Here is a 14769-nt window from a genome sequence, read left to right on the forward strand (position 1 = left end):
AATCAAAGTCAATGGCTTATATCGACAAAATCTTTGTAATGAATCAGTCTGAAAACCAAAAGAAAAAAACATGTATACAGGGCGAGATGAAAAAACAGCAACCAACTTCAGACTGCTGTCATTTCTAAGCCACTCGTCCGACAGCTGTTAAAATTATTACAGTGACAGCTAATTATATTGTTTACAAGGGTACAAAAGCATTTTGGTGAGAATTTTCCAGAAAAAAAGTTATTCGTGATTGAATTCAAGGGTGACAGTGCGATTTATTTATATTTGGCTGGAAAGCCACAAGTGGCCATCGTTAGAGCACTCCAACATTTAAATGTGAATAAATTCTTTACGTCTCGTACCATCGGTCGCTACCAAAATAATGTTAGCGTAGCTCGACGTCATGGAAGTGGACGGAAGAAAACATCAACATCAGCATAAATGGTTCGAAAAGTAAAGAACCAACTTGATCGAAAGCCGCGTAGTAGTGGCCGAAAAATGCCTCGTGAGCTGAACATATCGCAATATTCCATTCGTCAAATGTTTATAAATGTGCTCGGGGTAAAGCCATTGAAATTCCAAAAAGTGCAAGAACTGACACCGCAACAGCACCAGAAAGAAAATAGACTCAAAGAGCTACAGAGTTGCTTCGCTTGGCCGAAAGTTGTGAACTGCCGAATTTGATTTTCTCCGATTAGAAAACAATCGTTGTCCATCATTTTTTAAACAAACCGAAAGATCGTGTTTACTTGCCAAAGAGATCAGCCGGAAATGGGCGCTTTCAGTTGGTCACCAGAACTGAAACGACGACCATGGTGATGGTGTGGTCCGCCATAACAGCCGATGGTCGCTCTCCGCTCGTATTAATCGACCGTGGCATCAGAATAAATGACGAATATTATCGCGAAATTATTCTGGAGGGCGTATTAAAGCCCTGGGCATGCAAACATTTTGGCCGCAGACCTTCGACATTCCACGGGGAATGTGCACCATCGCACTAAGCACGCGCTGAAAATGTGCACCTTCGATTGACCACCAGAATTCAAGCGCCGGCCATGGTGACGGTGTGGGCCGCCATAACAGCCGATGGTCGCCTTCCGCTCGTATTAATCGACTGTGGCATCAGAATAAATGCCAAATATTATCTCACTCAACACGCGCTTCCCATGAATGGTTACAAAATGAGGTTAATCGTTTTATTTCCAGCGCACAATGGCCACCAAAATCTCCGGATACCAATCCGTTGGACTATTGTGTCTGGAGTATTTTGGAAAGCAAGGTTGGCACTAAAAAATACCAAAGTGTCGATCACCTCAAGCAAGTGCATTGTCGGGAATGGGCCAAAATACCGCAGACAAACATTCGGGCAGCGTGTGACGATTTGCCGTTTGAAAGCCATAATTCGTGCCAAAAATGACCAATTCGAACATATCTAAACTTATTCAAAATTTTGATGCTATTTCCGACATTTTTTGCTATTTCCGACATTTTTGTAAAAATTATGGCGTTTGATTTCCACAGACTGAGAGACTGTCGGATTCAATCGACATAGAATTTTATGCTGGTCAAAAATGACGATGTAGGGTCTAAAATTTATATTTCGAAGTGACAAACGGAATAACAAACTTAATATACCCTCTATGATGGAGGGTAAAAAATTGGCAGATTTTGAAAATTTGCCGTGTTGCTAGAAGAGGAATATGTCGTTCGATACGGCCAAAAATATGCCTCATCGAAATAACGATTTTAGATTTTAGGTCTCTTTAGACCAAATACGTGTCAGGTCATTTGAAGTCGATCTAGCGATGTCCGTCCATTTGTCCGTCTGACTGGTGAGCACGATAACTCTAGAAGGGAGTATCCGATTTGATCTGAACTAGGTACATGATAATATTAATGTCAAAATTAAATCGAGTCCTGAGAGGGGCAATATCGGTCCACTCCTTCTGGTACCTCCCCACAAAGGGTCAAAAATGTGAATATTCATGAATTTCATAAAACACGAAATTAACATCCGATTCCATGTAATATTTATATCAGTCCTAGGTCAGATACGAATTGGTCAATATTTGTCAACTGCTTCGGAAGGGTCAAGAGTTTGAATAATCATAACTCAAGGCTGGGGGTATGTATCCGTCGGCAAAACCGGCTGATACTATTTATGTTTTTATACCCTACACCACAAGGTGGTCAGGGTATTATGTCTTTGTGCATTTGTTTGTAACAGGCAAAAAAAACGAGATAGACCCATACTTCCTTTTGATGATCTGCATAGAATCACTTTCTGAGTTGATTTATGCATGCCCGTCCGTCTGTCCGTCCGTCCGTCTGTCCATGTATTCTTGTGAACAAAATGCAGGTCGCATTTATTATCCGATTGAGATGAAATTTTCCAAACAACATTTGTTTGGCCCAAGGACGAACCCTATTGAAATTGGAGATAATCGGTAAAAATTTAGATATAGCTCCCATATATATCTTCGTCCGATTTGCCTTTTATTGTGCACCAAACGTGTAATATCAGCCCGAATAGTATGGAATTTTGCACATACAATCAAGTTAGGCCTGAAAATAAGTATGCCAAATTTTATCGAAATCGGTTCAGATATAGCTATAGCTCCCATATATATTGTTCATCCGATTTGTTATTTTTGTCCTCCGCATCCGTAATATGCACTCTTTAACAACAATATTTTGGGAAATATATCAAACACGGCTCAGAAATACATTTGCTAAATTTTATCGAGATCGGTTCAGATTTGGATATAGCTCACATATATAACTTCGTCCGATTTACCTTGGATTTTGCACCAAACGTCTAATATTTGTCCAAATGGGATGGAATTTGGCACATACGACCGAATTTAGTCTAGAAGGTAGTATGCCAAATTTGGTGAAGATCGGTGCAGATATAGTTATAGCTCCCATATATAATGTTCATCCGATTTATTGTATTTGTTACCCACAGCCGTAATATGCACCCCGTAATAACGATATTCAGGGAAATATATCAAATACAGCTCAGAAATATCTATGCCAAATTTAATCGAGATCGGTTCAGATTTTGATATGGTTCCCATATATTTTTTTATCAGATTTCAAATTAATTTCGCACCAAATGGGCAATAGAAGTCCGAATTTAAAAGATACAAGTGCTTCGGCATATTTAGTCCTTTGAATTTTAAATTATAATTATAATCATAGCTTGTATGATTGAATTCTCCCATAAAAACTTTTAATTATTAAGTGGAGCTCAACTAAATTAGCAAAGTGGTGTAGGGTATCATAAAATCGGCCCCGCCCGACTTTAGGACTTTCTTTACTGGTTTTTTTCAAAACCAGCAATAGTGGCTCTACTTTCTTGGAATTAAAAAATCTACAATTTTTCGTGTCCTTCGATTTTTTTCATATAAATCACTGCCATCATCACTCACTTAAAATTATTTATTAACTATTATATCTTGCACAACATTTTATGTTGGGTCAGCATGTAAGTTTAATTTTTGAAAAATTCCATTACCAAATAACTTTTAATTGTTGTAATATTTTAATTAAATTTGAAATATTTTATCGTCAATATTATTATTATAATATTCACTACTCTCAATGCAAAACCAAAAATAAACAAATAGTATGACCCTCTTGCTCTCTCTCTCTTTCTCTCTCTCTCTTTCATCGATAAACTATAAATGGAAAAACATAACCCCTCTCTTTTCACACACACACACATGCACCCCAACAAATGCAACAAAATTTGCCGCTCAAGGATATTTGTGCAAAATCGTTGCCAGTTAAATAGCTTTTGATATGTATTTTTAATAAACGGACAAGCGGACCTTTAATAAATTACTTAAAACTACTCGAAGCGTTAAGTGCTGAGTGCGTTCGTGCCAGCGCGTGTGCTCAGCGATGTGTGCTCAGCGAACGAATGAAAGAGGAGTGTATCGTGAGGATAGAGTAATGTAAAATGGATTATGCACGGATATTGCATGTAAAAATGCATTTAATTGTGTTGAAATCTTCGAATGAGGCAGGCTCACACACACACAGGCAGACACACATATGGAGATGTACACACACATAGCTACGAAATTGCATTTGTTATACAGGTATGGTTTACAATGATACTTGGGATACCCTACACAATAAAAAAACATATTAACTTCTTTATGACCCAATCACCAATACACTTAAACCCGGAGTTATGTGGTGTTGGAGGAAAAAAAACGTAATCATAGTTATGTGTGTGTATTTGTCCCACAACACGACTATTAATGTAATGGAGCAAAACCAGGAGAAAGCTCAAAAGTGCCATGAGAAAATATTCTTTTTAAAGCCAAAGCCAATACTCACACACATACACCACTGGCAGATGAGAGCGAACCCAATCACAATAAAAGCCATAGTTTAACCAACAGCGCTGGCTCCGCTCGGTTCGGTTCGGTTCGGTCGGGACATCATTACATGGCTGCTGCAATGTTTATTATTTCTCTTAAATATAATGGCTACTTGTATCATCAATATTATATTAAAACCGGACATTTACAAATACACACTCACACATAATACAAAAAAAAAAAAAAAATACACACACATACTAACACATGTGATAAACAAAAATACTACTACTTAACGCACACATAACGTAAAGCCATTCAGACACACACACATACTTATGAACCTACAAAAGAGTGTGTGTGTGTGTGTATAGTTTTTATGCCACCAATGGTGCATGACATATAGGTAGCTAGGTTGTTGTTTCTTGATCAGCGTTAAATTCTAAGACGATTTAGCCCTGTCCGTCCGTCTGTTGTAATCACGCTACAGTCTAAACGAATTAAAATAGGAAGCTAAAATTTTGCACAGATCTCTCTTTTGTCTGCAGGCAGGTCAAGTTCGAAGATGAGCTATATCGGTCCACGATATCGTATAGCCCCCATATAACGGTACCCCCGATATTCGGTATTTTGATGATGTTAGCCGCATTTTTCAATGGAATTGTCTTAAAATCCACACAAGTAGTTCCTTGTTGGTACTTTATACCTCGGCAGAGAATTATCTATATAGGTCCACGATATCGTATATCCCCCATATATCGGCACCTTCCTATATTAGATATTTTAAAAGGATTTTTAATGGATTTTATTTTTTTGAAAATTTTCTAATTCGTTCCAAATGGTGGAGGGTATTCAAAGTTCGGCCCGGCCGAACTTACTACTTTTTTACTTGTTTTTGCTCGGTTTGGTCGTGCAATTAGTGCCAATATAAGAAAATACACAAAGGAGGAAGAAAAAGACAACAAGTAGCAAAATCAATGAATTGGAAAAATAAAATACCGAAGCATAAAACACAAATATGAAGGCAGATCGTATTACATTATTTATTTTGGAAAATAGCTTATGTCATACATTTAACAAAAAAACAGGATTTTAGCCTTATTCCTTTAGGAAATGATTAAAAATTCAGGATTTTTAATGGTTCTTAGAAAATTCTCCTTAAAGATCCACTATTATAGTTTAAATTGCCATTAATAAAATATTCTTAAAAAAGTTAAAAAAAATCAGTCGATTTTGCCGACAGATGTATACCCTCAGCTGTGTCAGTTTATTAAAAAATATTTTGACTTACATTAAATAATATTAATAATTATTCAAAATGTTAACCTTTTATGTAGGAGATACCGAAGGAGTGGACCAATATTTTCCACTTCCAGATGTGACAATTTTTAGGAAATGTTGAAATATACGTGAGGTATCGGATATAGGTGACCACAGTATACCATCTAATGGTGATAATATATATATATATATATATATATATATATATATATATATATATATATATATATATATATACATATATATATATATATATATATATATATATATATATATATATATATATATATATATATATATATATATATATATATATATATATATATATATATATATATATATATATATATATATATATGAGGCATGTTGTGGCCATATCAAATTAATTATTCCCTCTGTTGCCATATGGCTGAGGGTATAAAAATCCACTACTAGTCCTTAAAAAAATTATCCTAATAAATTAAGACAATATCCCTCCAGGTCTTTAAGAATTGTATATCTAGTAGTCTTTGAATAAGTATTTTTAAAAATCTACTGATAATCTTTAAGCACTAGAGGCACAGGGAAATACTTTTCTAGAATTTGGATTTATAGTCCTTGAATAAGACCACCTTTGACAGGAAAAGCTTTAAGAACTCATGATTCAGGTCTTGATAAATATTGAACAGGACCTGCAAACATATTAATTAGAAACCCAGAAAAATTTCTGAAAAACACCTCTTTATAAGGATTTTTGGCCTGACAGACCCAGTAGTGTAAATGTACACTGTGCGACAAATTTCAATAATTATGGGGAAAATATTGCAGATTAGAAAATAGAGCTAAAAATAGAAGACAAATGTATCAGCGTTTTGAAAGTTTTCGTTCCCTCTCCTTCCACATTTTTTTTTTTAAATTTTTAAATTAAGACTCATTGGAATCTGCTGATTTTAGACATATATATCCTCTTCGGCAATATTTTAGATAAAAACACGAGGAATATTTTGGTCGAAAATTATAAAACTTAAGCGAGTCAACAAAGGGGTCTTTTTTGTTCTTCTATCAAAATAAAACTTTAAAAGTTCTAGATTATCCTGAGAAGTAGATGTTTCGAATTTCAGGACTTTACAGGGTGAGATGAAATAAACTACAACCAACTTCATATTTCTGTCATTTCTAAGCCACTCGTCCGACAGCTGTTAAAATTATTCCACTACCAGTTCATTATATTGTTTACAAGCGTGCAAAAGCATTTTGGTGAGAATTTTCCAAAAGAAAAGCTATTCGTGATGGAATTCAAGCGTGATAGTATGTCTTCTTTATATTTGGCTGGAAAACCACAAGTGCCTATCGTCAGAGAACTCCAGCATTTAAATGTGAATAAATCTTTTGTGTCTCGTACCATCGCTCGTTACCGTCATGCGTGGCGTAGTCCGACGTCAAAACAGCAACATCAGCAGAAATGGTTCGAAAAGTAAAGAAGCGACTTGATCGAACCCCGCATCGCAGAGGCCGAAAAATGCCACGTGAGCTAAACATATCGCAATATTCCATTCAGCAAATATTGAAGAAAATGAGCTCGGGATAAAGCCATTAAAATTGCAAAAAGTGCAGGAACTTACACCGCAACAGAAAGAAAATAGACTCAAAAAAGCTAAAGAGTTGCTTCGGCCGAAAGTGGTGAACTGCCGAATTTCGTTTTCTTCGTTGTCCAGCAGTTTGTAAACATACGAACAAATTATCGTGTTTAATTGCCAAAGAGGTCAACTGAAAATGTGGTTCTTTAAATTACAAATTGGCAATCAGAACTCAAGCGCCGGTCATGGTGATGGTGTGGGCCGCCATGACAGCCGATGGTCAGAGTAAATACCGAATATTATCGCAAAAATATTGTGGAGTGTGTATTAAAGCCTTGGACACGCAAACATTTTGGCCGCAGACCTTGGACATTCCAACAGGACTCAGCGCGCGCCACCCAAGAATGATTACAAAATGAGGTCCCTTGCTTCATTTCCAGCGCACAATGGGAAAATCTTTGGATACCAATCCGTTGTACTATTGTGTCTGGAGTATTTTGGAAAGCAAGGTTGGCACTAAAAAATACCAAAGTGTCGGTCACCTCAAGCACCCCAGAGCAACATTCGGGCAGCGTGTGATGGTTTCATTGGCCGTTTGAAGGACATACTTCTTGCCAAAGGTGACCAATTCGAACAAATCTAAACTTATTCTAAAATTTGATGCAATTTCCGACATGTTTTACTTTCATTTAATAAATTAAAAAAAAAAAAAATAAAAATTATGGCGTTTGACTTTGTTGCAGTTTCTTTTTTATCTGACCCTGTATAGGACCACGTTAAGGTATAGCCCCCATATAACTGTACATCCCTATGTTCGATATTTTGTTGAAATTGGCGGCATTGTTCACCGGATTTTTTTTTCAAATTTCGTAATGAAAGTTTGTAGTGGGTACTACAGGCTATGAATATAGGGAGGCGCCGATAACTTGTAAATATCGACACCTCAATATATTCAGTATTTAGATGATTTTAGCGACATTATTTAAGGACATTATTTTCAAGTTTCATATTTGCACTTCGTAATGGGTACAACAGCCTGTGACGGAACATTTTCTATACAGGACCAGGTTGTCGTATAACCCCTCTACAGCGGTACCGCCCTATAATCGGTAATTTCCTAATTTTAGCGACATTATTTTCAGGAATTGTTTTAAATTTCGTATTTGCACTTTGTAATGGGTAATACAGCCTCTGACAGAAAAGTTCCTATGCAGGTCCAAGTGTTCGTGTAGGCCCCAAAATAAGGGTAGCTCTCTCAGTTCAGTATTTTTAAGATATGGACAGATTCTGTTATTTCTCTATTTTTTTTTTTGCAAATTTCCAAATTCCTTCCTACTGGTGATACCATCTCAAGGCCCTTGCCCTCCCTCGTTTCAGCTGCGACCAATCGCATGAATATTGTTAACAATACTTTGTCATTTTATTTCAGAGGTCTTATTGTTGCTGTGGCATTATGTTCGACAGATTCGACAACAGCATCCTGAACTTATTTTCTCAGAACTAAGAACAGAGTAACAAAGCTTTCATTGTGGCTGACTGCATTGTGTATTGGTTTGCTTCAGTTCGGTTTGGTTTGGCTGGTTCCTTAAGCCGAATGCCGAGCAAATATGCCGGGCATTTTAGAAAATTTAGCCTTATCGTATGCCTACGCACCAAGACTTAGTCTTGTGCAAAGAAAATCAAGATTCTAGCTTCAAACGTTTCGTCTGGACTTTGATTCTCGATCAGTTAGTCAGTCAGCTATTTTACTACTCGTTTATATTTATAGAAGATATCACCTCGTTTTTTTTATAACTTCATGATTCACCCCAGCCCCTTTTCGCTTTCGATACACCCGCTATACTCCTTGCAAAGAAAAATTCTTCTTAAAAATCTTCTCCAACACTTAAGTTACTTTCAAAATGCAATGATCGCCTTTGAGTATTTGCAAATGACTCAAGTGTTCGATTGAACATGCTGCGGCACGAATGTGAATGCGGTGCACTCACAGACACATATTGCCACTGCAACGACGATGTGCAACTATTGTAGGAAACAAATGAAAATTAAAAATGTATTAAATATGCAACATGCTGCATGTAACATGCAACTCTTTGGGCTGCAGAACCACTTTAAATCACACACACACACGCATACACAAACCAAGTAACTTACATGCATTGCCTACACACGCACTCACATAAATGTGTGTGTGTGTGTGTGTGTGTCAGGAGCTTTGTAAGACCAAAGGAAAAAAATGCCAAATCCAGTCAGACCAGTGGTCACTGCAAGGACTACTGACTCGTTCGGTCGGTCGGCCACTGGTTACTGTTAACTCTGGTTGTAATCCAAAGGAATCAACGGCCGGGACAAAAGGATAAGGCAAGTGGCAAACAGCCTTTGTTTTTTTCTCCTGGCAAGTAGCCTTGTGCGTTCAAGAAATAATGAAGGACCACAATATGTAGCTGAGTGCGTGTGTGTGTATGCAAGAAAATGAATAAATGTAGGGATGTGTGTAAAACTCTCTCGCTCTCTCCTTCTCTGTGGTATGTTTCATTTTTTATTTATTCATAGGCAAAGTATTTTTGATGTTGCTGATGCAGATTTCCCAGCCAACTGGCTGGACGGACGGATGGATGGACAGTCAACAATGGATATTTGTGGGTACTCACTCACCCACACACTCCTCTCTCTCTCTTTCTCCATATTTGGTGGCCAGCTGGATATCAGTCTCCCACACACACACACATGCTCACACGGCAAACCCCATGGATCCTGGGGTATTATTTTCAATAAAAACACATCTCCAATCCGCGGTATTACTTAAGGCTTTCTGTGCATTACCGTGCCGATGTACAGTTATATTGGACAAATTGCATAAGTATGGGTATTTTGTACTTTAACAGCAGCAGCAGCAGATCCACTGGCCAAATAACCAGATGCTTTTTCTGGTTGATTCTCAAAGGCATAGCTCACATGCACATACACACGCACACATATACATTGTTGGGAAAGATGGAGTGTTACTGTTGCAGCTGCCGCCATTGGTTTTTGGGCATTGATTGTTGTTTTCGCTTTGACTTCTTCTTTAACGGAACAAATGTCCATATTTTATGTGGTCTTTGATTTGTGTACGTCAATTCCCGTAAGTGGATATGCCAGGTATGTTTTTTTCCGATTTTCAATATTTTTGTATGTTATATGAATTTAAATTAGCTGAAATGTAAGTAAAGATGAAGAGGAGAACTTCGGCGGCACTTACATGGCTAGAAGAGCATCGGCAGTTCCTTTATGGCTAGAAGAGCATTCTTGGCTAAAAAAGCTTCTTCTTGGCTAGAGGAAGTTGCAAATTTCTTCTATAGCCAGAAGAGATTGTAGATCTCTTCAACGGCCAGAAGAGCTTCCGCAGTTCTTCTATGGCCAGAAGAGCTTCTGTCGATGGCTGGAAAAGCTTTTGAAGTTCTCTTATGGCCTACAGAACTTTGTCAGCTATTCCATGGCCAAAAGAGTTTCTGCCGGTCGTCCATGACTGGAAGAGCTTTTGTCGGTTTTCCAATGCCAGTAGAGCTTCTTTAGCTCTTCTGTAGCTAGAAGAGCTTCTTTAGCTCCTCTATGGCTAGAAGTGAAGAGCAACCGAAGCTCTTTCAAACATAGAAGGGTTGCAGAAGCTCCTCAAGCCATAGAAGAGTAGCAGAGGCTCATTTTGTCTCAACAACTATGGCTAGAAGAACTTCTGCAACTCTTCTGTGTTTGAAAAAGCTTTGGTAGCTTTTCTATGACTAGAAGAGCTCTGCAGCTCTTTTATGGCTAGAAGAGCTTCTGCAGATCTTCTATGGCTAAAAGAGCTTCTGCAGATCTTCTATGGTTAAAAGAGCTTCTGCAGCTCTTCTATTGCCAGAAGAGCCTCTGCAGATCTTCCATAGCTAGCAGAGCATGCGCAACTCTTTCCACAGCTAGAAAAGCCTATGCAGCTCTTCAATAGCTAAAAGAACCTGTGCAGCTCTTCGGTGGCTAGAAGAGCCTGTGTAGATTTTTTGTTGGTAGAATACCTTGTGCAGCTCTTCTATTGCCAGAAGAGCTGTGTCAGATCTTCTATGGCTAAAAGAGCCTCTGCAGCTCTTCTACTGCTAAAAGAGCTTCTGCAGCTCTTCTATTGCCAGAAGATCCTCTGCAGATGTTCCATAGGTAGAAGAGCCTGCGAAACTCTTTCCATAGCTAGAAGAGCCCGTGCAGCTCTTCAATAGCTAAATGAGTCTGTGCAGCTCTTCGGTGGCTAGAAGAGCCTATGTAGATCTTCTATGACTGGAAGAGCCTGTGTAGATTTTTTGTTGGTGGAACAGCCTCGGCAGCTCTTCTATGGCTAAAGAGGCTCTGCAGCTCTTCTACGGCTAAAAGAGCCTGTGCAGTTCTTCCATAGATGAAATAGCATGTCCGGCTCTCTATTGCTAGAAGAGCCTGTGTAGTTCTTGTATGGCTAGAAGATCTTGTGCAGCTCCTCTATGTGTAGAAGAGCCTGTGCAGCTCTTTTATGGTCATAAGAGCCTGAGCAGCTCCTCTATTGCCAAAAGAACTGAAGAGCTCCCTTATTGCTAGAAGAGCCTGTGCAGTTCTTCTATGGCTAAAAGAGCTTCCACAGCTCTTCTATGACTAGAAGAGCCTCGGCAGCTCTTCTATGACTATGAGAGCTTCGGCTGCTCTCATAGAAGAGCTGCACAGGCTCTTCCGGTCATAGAAGAGCTGCACAGGTTCTTCTAGGAATAGAAGAGCTGCCGAGGCTTTTATATCCACAGAAGATCTGCAGAAGCTCTCCTAACCATAGAGGAGCTGCCTAAACTCTTCTAGCCATATAAGAACCTGTGCAGCTCTTCTATGACTATGAGCTACGAGAGTTCTTCTCCAGCTCTTCTACGGTTACCAGATAACTTTCAATGGATACTTACTTTTCTTTTAAAAATTTGCATCTATCTTCTAATACCTTTCGTGTAGTCCTTGAATGACCTTTTAACCTCATGACTCTTTATTTTAACGTTAAAATCATATCTTCAAATTGAAATCTTTCTCTGACACTGCACAAAATTTCCATTAAAAACGACGAAATTACTAACCTTGCACTTTTTTGAACTTTTCTTCGTTTCTTGCCTGCCTGGCTGGCTGTCTGTCGGTTGGTTTCCTTTCTACTCTCTTCTAGTCAAATGTCATGTATTATTAGCAAATATTACATGACTCTGGGTGTGTGGGAACACATGTTTAACCTTGATCCAACACCAGTACACACAAAAAGGAAGCGGTGCAAAAAAACACAAAATCCTAGATTTGTTTGAATAGCTGAAAAAAATAAAGGTTTTAGCTAATATGTGAGTCGGTGAGGTGGAAAGAGACTTAAGTCAAAAAAAAAAGTTTCCGAATAAAGTTTGGAAAAATGTATATTTGCTTGATGTTGTGAGACTAAATTCGCCAATGGATGCACAGTATATTTTTTTTTCTGGGTTGAATATATTCTTAAAATAAGCATGTATTTATTTCTCCTTTTTTGGAATATATCTCAAAAAAAAAAAAAAAAACTTTCTCAATTTAATTTTAATCAAATGTAATTTGAGTCACTTCACCTCTCAACATTGCCATCCACATACTTTTCTATATGGGCTTAACATTTACTTGGAATTTTTTCCTACCGAGATTCCTGGGCTTGAAAGTCTGTTAAAATGTTGATAGCCCGCGCCATGAATAGACTGAAGAATAAACTTCTCTCAGACACAATCATGTGAGTAGTTGTGCGAAATTGTAGGTAACCCCTTTAGCTGGCACATTCATGTTTCACTTTTTTGTCTTGTCTAAGCTTAGCTCCCCACCAACGATGCGCATTGGTTACAAGGCCAACAAATTTGTGCGTTGGCAGCCAAAATTCCACAAAAAAAAAAAAAAAATGAAAGAGTGTAAACTAAAATGTTATCTGATGACAACATAAGCCATGTTCGTTCATATATGGATATCCAGCCAAACCATCCGTCGTCCAAATGCCCAGGCTTCTTTGTTGTGAAACCTTAAATGCCAAGAAACATGAAATTCTTAAAAAAATCTTTCCAATTTTTTTCTTTTGCATTCCTTTGCACTCTGATTTCTTTTTTCGTCACTATATGTGTGCGAGTGAGTGTGTGTGCGTGCGTGCATGTCTTCTTCAATGGAATTCTCTGGAGTTGTAAACGCATGTAAAATACTTGCTAAGTATTTCAGGAAAATGTTATGATTTTAGCTGTCCGTTACATCATTGGGGAATTTTTTTTCGTTTGGAGTTTATGATTTGTTTGCTGTTCGTCTTCTTACCTTAGGGTATACCACCCAATAGCCACCATACAGCCATAACGACAATGTAGGGCAAGGCGCAATGTAGCTATTGCATTTAAATCCAGAATGGGGTTATATGAGAGTTATTTTCAATATTTCAGGGGCCTTTTTTGGGGGTGTAATGACTTTTTATTTGCAAAAATTTTTGAAGAGATTTTGCTTTTTATACCCTTCAACACTTTGTGTTGGGGGTATTATAAGCTTGATTGGTCCAAAAATTATGTAACACCTCGAAATATTGCTTTCCCACATAGGAAATTATACCTTGCCGAGTTGAGTCTATCTAGCTATGTATGTCCATCCGTCCGTCTGTCCATTATCGACAGGCGATATCCGAAATACACAAAAGACGAACTTCTGGTTTATTTATGCTGATTTCGTTGACAAATATATCCAAATATCGTTGACAGGCAAATTATATAGATGAGTCTGAATTTGGAGATATAGAGGGTCCTCTTGCTTTTGGTGATGATCGCAAAAATTATTAGGGGTTCAAATGAACCAAAAACAGAAAAAATTTCATGATCACACAATTGAAGCCAATCGACACACCTAAGAAGAGAGTTAAGGACAGGGAAGAATTCTAGCATTTTGGATTATCATTGGATTATATCACAACAACTAAGAGCACGACGGAGCGCGTAAAGATTGGGCAAATGACCCTTGTTTAAATGCTAAGGGTAATATCTGGGCAGTGGTCAGTAACATAATTTCAAAAGCATAAATCTTCCAAAATGGATTTGGGGGCTTGTAACATATTGCAGTGTTGTAGGGTATCACATGGTCGGCTCCGCACGACTATAGCCTTTAATTACTTGTTTTTGTTTTAATTTTTTGGAATTAAAGCAATAAATGTCGGAAATAGCATCAAATTTTAGAATAAGCTTAGATTTGTTCGAATTGATCACCTTTGGCACGAATTATGGCCTTCAAACGGCCAATGAAACCGTCACACGCTGCCTGAATTCTGCTCTGCGGTATTTTGGCTCATTCCCGGCGAAGCGCTTCCTTGAGGTGATCGACACTTTGGTATTTTTTAGTGCCAACCTTGCTTTCCAAGATACTTCAGACACAATAGTTCAACGGATTGGTGGCCATTGTGAGCTGAATATGAAGCGAGGAACCGCATTTTGTAACCATTCTTGTGTGGCACGTGCTAGGTTCTGTTGGAATATCCAAGGTCTGCGTCCAAATGTTTGCATGCCCAAGGCTTTAATACACCCTTCAAAATATTTTCGCAGTAATATTCGGAATTTATTCTGATGCCACGGTCGATTAATACGAGC

This window comes from Musca domestica, unplaced genomic scaffold (genome assembly GCF_030504385.1).
Source record: "Musca domestica strain aabys unplaced genomic scaffold, Musca_domestica.polishedcontigs.V.1.1 12, whole genome shotgun sequence".
In the NCBI taxonomy this organism is placed as follows: domain Eukaryota; kingdom Metazoa; phylum Arthropoda; class Insecta; order Diptera; family Muscidae; genus Musca; species Musca domestica.